The following is a 6,511-nucleotide window of genomic DNA, read 5'->3' on the forward strand; positions in this document are numbered from 1 at the left end:
CGTTACCGGCAAGTCTCTTTACTCATTACGTAATACATCATCCCGTAACTAACTCATTAGTCACATTGCTTGCAAGGCTTATTATGATGTGCATTACCGAGAGGACCCAGAGATACCTCTCCGATACTCGGAGTGACAAATCCTAATCTCAATCTATGCCAACCCAACAAACACCTTCGGAGATACCTATAGAGCATATTTATAATCACCCAGTTACGTTGTGACGTTTGATGGCACACAAGGTATTGCTCCGGTATCCGGGAGTTGCATAACCTCATGGTCAATGGAATATGTATTTGACATGAAGAAAGCAATAGCAATAAAACTGAACGATCAATATGCTAAGCTAACGGATGGGTCTTGTCCATCACATCATTCTCCTAATGATGTGATCCTGTTCATCAAATGACAACACATGTATATGGTTAGGAAACTTAACCATCTTTGGTTAACGAGCTAGTGTAGTAGAGGCTTACTAGGGACACGGTGTTTTGTCTATGTATCCACACATGTATCAAGTTTCCGGTTAATACAATTCTAGCATGAATAATAAACATTTATCATGATATAAGGAAATATAAAATAACAACTTTATTATTGCTTCTAGGGCATATTTCCTTCAATATGGGCTCTTGTCGATGAGTTAGCGGAAAACTTGATTGCATCGACTGAACCCAGCGCAAAACAGTGGCTCTTTGCTATGATTGAATCAGTGCCACATGATGTTTTTGTAACTCTGGCGGTAACTCTCTGGGCTACATGGTGGGCGAGGAGGAAAGCCATTCACGAACATGTTTTTTCAAAGTCCTTTATGTACCAACTTGTTCGTGAAACGGTTCATTGCAGAACTTGGTGATGTCAATGTGAAGCCAGCTAACACAACAGATATACATGTGATAACGACACAGAGGAGGACCCGGATGGCAGCTCCGCCAACGGGCTTTGCTAAGATTGATGTGGATGCAGGTTTGGCCCGAGAGGGAGAAGGAGGGGCGGCGGCAGTGTGCAGGGACTCGAGCGGCCTCTTTCTCGGGTCGTCAGCACTCGTGGTTCATCGTGTGCATGACGCAACAACATTGGAAGCTATTGCATGCAGGGAGGCTCTTTCCCTAGCCGAAGACCTCCTTCTTCACGACTTCGTCGTTGCAACTTGATACGTCCATTTTGCATCATGTTTTCTTACTGTTATTTATGATGTTTTTATCTATAATAATGCTTTTTGGAGTAATTCTAATGCCTTTTCTCTCATAATATGCAAGGTACACACAAAGAGGGAGAATTCTGGCAGCTGGAAATCTAGACCAGGAAAAGCTACATCAGGCTACCTATTTTGCACAACTCCAAATGACCTGAAACTTCACAAGGATTTTTTATGGAATATTTGAGGAATATTGGAGCAAATAACTACCAGAGGGGGCCCACCAGGTGGGCACAACCCACCTGGGCGCGCCCTGGTGGGTTGTGCTCACCCAGGCCCACCTACGGTGCCCATCTTCTGGTATATAGGTCATTTTGACCTAGAAAAAATAAGGAGAGGATTTTTGGGACAGAGTGCCGCTGTCTCGAGGCGGAACTTGGGCAGGAGCACTTTTGCCCTCCGGCGGAGCGATTCCATCGGGGGAACTTCCCTCCCGGAGGGGGAAATCATCGTCATCATCATCACCAACAACTCTCCCATCTTGGGGAGGGCAATCTCCATCAACATCTTCAACAGCACCATCTCATCTCAAACCCTACTTCATCTCTTGTGTTCAATCTTGTTGTCGGAACTATAGATTGGTGCTTGTGGGTGACTAGTAGTGTTGATTACATCTTGTAGTTGATTACTATATGGTTTATTTGGTGGAAGATTATATGTTCAGATCCAATATGCTATTCAATACCCCTCTGATCTTGAGCATGATTATCATTTGTGAGTACTTACTTTTGTTCTTGAGGTCACGGGAGAAATCATGTTGCAAGTAATCATGTGAACTTTATATGTGTTCGATATTTTGATAGTATGTATGTTGTGATTCCTTTAGTGGTTTCATGTGAACGTCGACTACATGACACCTCACCATATTTGGGCCAAAGGGAATGCATTTTGGAGTAGCAATTAGATGATGGGTTCCGAGAGTGACAGAAGCTTAAACCCCAGTTTATGCGCTATTCCGTAAGGGACCGATTGGATCGAAAAGTTTAATGCTATGGTTAGAATTTATTCTTAATACTTTTCTCGTAGTTGCGGATGCTTGCGGGATGGTTAATCATAAGTAGGAGGTTTGTTCAAGTAAGAACAGCACCTAAGCACCAGTCCACCCACATATCAAATTATCAAAGTAGCGAACACAAATCGAACCAACATGATGAAAGTGACTAGATGAAATTCCAGTGTACTCTCAAGAACGCTTTGCTTATCATAAGAGACCGTTTTGTCCTGTCCTTTGCCTCAAAAGGATTGGGCTACCTTGCTGCACTTTTGTTACTACTATTGTTACTTGCCCATTACAAATTATCTTGCTATCAAACTACTCCGTGATAACCCACAAGTATAGGGGATCAATTGTAGCCTCTTTCAATAAGTAAGAGCGTCGAACCCAAGGAGGAGCTAAAGGTAGAACAAATATTCCCTCAAGTTCTATCGACCACCGATACAACTCTACGCTTGCTTTACGTTCACTTTACCAAGAACAAGTATGAAACTAGAAGTACTTTGTAGGTGTAACGGATAGGTTTGCAAGAATATAAAGAGCACATAAATAAAAACTAGGGGCTGTTTAGGTAAAGAAGCAATAAAGTTAGTATAGCGAGTGTGGAAAAGTGATGGTAGGAGTTGTGAAATTGTCCCTAAGAAATTGACTACTTTACTAGACCGATAGCAAGTTTTATGTGGGAGAGGCCACTGCTAGCATGTCATCCCTGACTTGGAATTCTATGCACTTATGATTGGAACTATTAGCAAGCATCCGCAACTACTAACGTTCATTAAGGTAAAACCCAACCATAGCATTAAGATATATTGGTCCCCCTTCAATCCCGTATGCATCAATTTCTATGCTAGGTTGAAGCTTCTGTCACTCTTGCCCTCCAATACATAGTCCTATCAACATACAACTAACCCTATGGTGTGATCCACGCGCGCGCTCATGTGATGGGCACCAAAGGACAACAACATAACCACAAGCAAATTAAACCAATCATAGCAATTCACCAATTACCGATAGGACAACGAAAATCTACTCAGACATCATAGGATGGCAACACATCATTGGATAGTAATATGAAGCATAAAGCACCATGTTCAAGTAGAGGGTACAGCGGGTTGCGGGAGAGTGGACCGCTGTAGATAGATGGGGGAAGGTGATGAAGATGTTGGTGAAGATGACGGAGGTGTTGGTGTAGATCGCCGTCACACGATGATGGCCCCGGCGGCGTTCCAGCGCCATCGGGAGAGAGGGGGAGAGGGCCCCCTTCTTCTTCTTCTTCCTTGACCTTCTCCCTAGATGGGAGAAGGGTTTCCCCTCTGGTCCATGGCCTCCATGGTGGCGGAGGGGCGAGAGCCCCTCCGAGATTGGATCTGTCTCTCTGTCTCTCTCTGTTTCTGCGTTCCAGATTCTGGCCTTTCATCGTTTCTTATATTCCCGGAGATCCGTAACTCCGATTGGGCTAAAATTTGGACACGATTTTTATCCGATATTGGCTTTCTTGTGGTGAAAGAAGGGTACCAACCGCCTTACAGGGTGGCCACGAGGGTCAGGGGACGCCCACCCCCCTGGGGCGCACCCCCCTGCCTCGTGCCCCCCTCGGGCATCGTCTCACGTTGATTCTTCTTCCCAAAAATCACATATATTCCAAAAAAATATCCGTCAGTTTTTATCCCGTTTAGACTTCGTTTGATATGGATTTTCTGCGAAACAAAAAACATGCAACAAACAGGAATTGGCACTGGGCAATGGATCAATATGTTAGTCCCAAAAATAGTATAAAAAGTTGCCAAAAGTATGTAAAAGCTGTAGAATATTGGCATGGAACAATCAAAAATTATAGATACGATGGAGACGTATCAGCATCCCCAAGCTTAATTCCTGCTCGTTCTCGAGTAGGTAAATGATAAAAAAGATAATTTTTGATGTGGAATGCTACCTAGCATAATGTTGATCATGTAATCTAATCATGGCATGAATATTAAGACACGAGTGATTCAAAGCAATAGTCTATCATTTGACATTAAGACAGTAATACTTCAAGCATACTAATAAAGCAATCATGTCTTTTCAAAATAACATGGCCAAAGAAAGTTATCCCTACAAAATCATATAGTCTGGCTATGCTCCATCTTCACCACACAAAATATTCAAATCATGCACAACCCCGATGACAAGCCAAGCAATTGTTTCATACTTTTGATGTTCTCAAACCTTTTCAACTTTCACGCAATACATGAGCGTGAGCCATGGATATAGCATTATAGGTGGAATAGAATATGATGGTGGAGGTCGTGTGGAGAAGATGCGGCTAATCAACGGGCTATGGAGATGCCCATCAATTGATGTCAATGCGAGGAGTAGGGATTGCCATGCAACGGATGCACTAAGAGCTATAAGTGTATGAAAGATCAAACTGAAACTAAGTGGGTGTGCATCCAACTTGCTTGCTCATGAAGACCTAGGGCATTTGAGGAAGCCCATCTTTGGAATATACAAGCCAAGTTCTATAATGAAAATTCCCACTAGTATATGAAAGTGATAACTCAAGAGACTCTCTATATGAAGAACATGGTGCTACTCTGAAGCACAAGTGTGGTAAAAGGATAGTAACATTGTCCCTTCTCTCTTTTCTCTCATTTTTTAGGCTTCTTTGGCCTCTCTCTTTTGGGGGGGCTTCTTTGGCCACTTTTATTTTGATAACCTCACTTGGGACAATGTTCTAATAATGATGATCATCACACTTTTATTTACTTACAACTCAATATTACAACTCGATACTAGAACAAAGATATGGCTCTATATGAATGCCTCCGGCGGTGTACCGGGATGTGCAATGATCTAGCGTATCAAAGATACCAAAAAATGGACAAGCCATGAAAATATCATGCTAGATATCTTACAATCATGCAAAGCAATATGACAATAAATGCTCAAGTCATGTATATGATGATGATGGAAGTTGCATGGGAATATATCTCGGAATGGCTATGGAAATGCCATAATAGGTAGGTATGGTGGCTGTTTTGAGGAAGATATAAGGAGGCTTATGTTTGATAGAGCGTATCGTATCACGGGGTTTGGATGCACCCGCGAAGTTTGCACCAACTCTCGAGGTGAGAAAGGGCAATGCACGGTGCCGAAGAGGCTAGCAATGATGGAAGGATGAGAGTGCGTATAATCCATGGACTCAACATTAGTCATAAAGAACTCACATACTTATTGCAAAAATCTATTAGTCATCGAAACAAAGTACTACGCGCATGCTCCTAGGGGGATAAATTGGTAGGAAAAAACCATCGCTCGTCCTCGACCGCCACTCATAAGGAAGACAATCAATAAATACCTCATGCTCCAACTTCGTTACATAACGATTCACCATACGTGCATACTACGGGAATCACAAACTTCAACACAAGTATTTCTACAATCCACAACTACCCACTAGCATGACTCTAATATCATCATCTTTATATCGCAAAACTATTGCAAGGAATCAAACATATCATATTCAGTGATCTACAAGTTTTATGTAGGACTAGCACATATGCCCGTGCGTTGCAACGGGAGAGATTTTTTTGCGGGAAGCATCGGAAGAGATAATTGATGTGTCCATCAAAACGTTCTCCACAACAGTGGCGCGACAGAGTGGAGAGCTGTGGTGTTCTCATGGGTCATGTTTTGTCCACTAGATGTTTATAGTAGTGGGGTTACTCCGAGTGGCGGTCACTACCCAACTCGTGCCTTCTTTTTCCTTCAGGTCCACCTCCTTGTCGAGGTTGTGATGACCTCAAGATTTTTTTTAAAACATACGAGCATTTTTTTTGGGAAAAAGCGTTAATTTCTGGAAAAATGCAAAAAAACATGATATAGGAAGGTTTAAATTCACAAACATTTTTTGAAAACATGACCATTTTTAAGGCGGAGAAACGGACATTTTTCGAATTTGTGAACAATTTTTTCAAACTTGTATTGAACATTCAAAACCATTTTGAAAAATGAGTTTTTTATCACGAACATTATTTTGAATTTGTGAACATTTCAATAAAAATAATATTTTTCGAATTTCTATTCTTTTTAAAATGAAATTTATTTTAAAAATCTCGAAAAAATTGTATTTTTTTTAAATGCGAACATTTTTTGAATTTCGACAAAAATTTGAACCAAAATAGAAATTTAAAGTTCCAAATATTTTTGAAAATGGGAACAAATTTTGAAATTCAAAGATTTAAAGAAAATTATTAAAAAACGAAATTTGGGAAAATTACAAAATAAATTTATGGAAAAGGATAATATAACTTGGAAGGGACAATTGAAAAATAGAA

Source organism: Aegilops tauschii, chromosome 6 (genome assembly GCF_002575655.3).
Source record: "Aegilops tauschii subsp. strangulata cultivar AL8/78 chromosome 6, Aet v6.0, whole genome shotgun sequence".
Lineage (NCBI taxonomy): Eukaryota > Viridiplantae > Streptophyta > Magnoliopsida > Poales > Poaceae > Aegilops > Aegilops tauschii.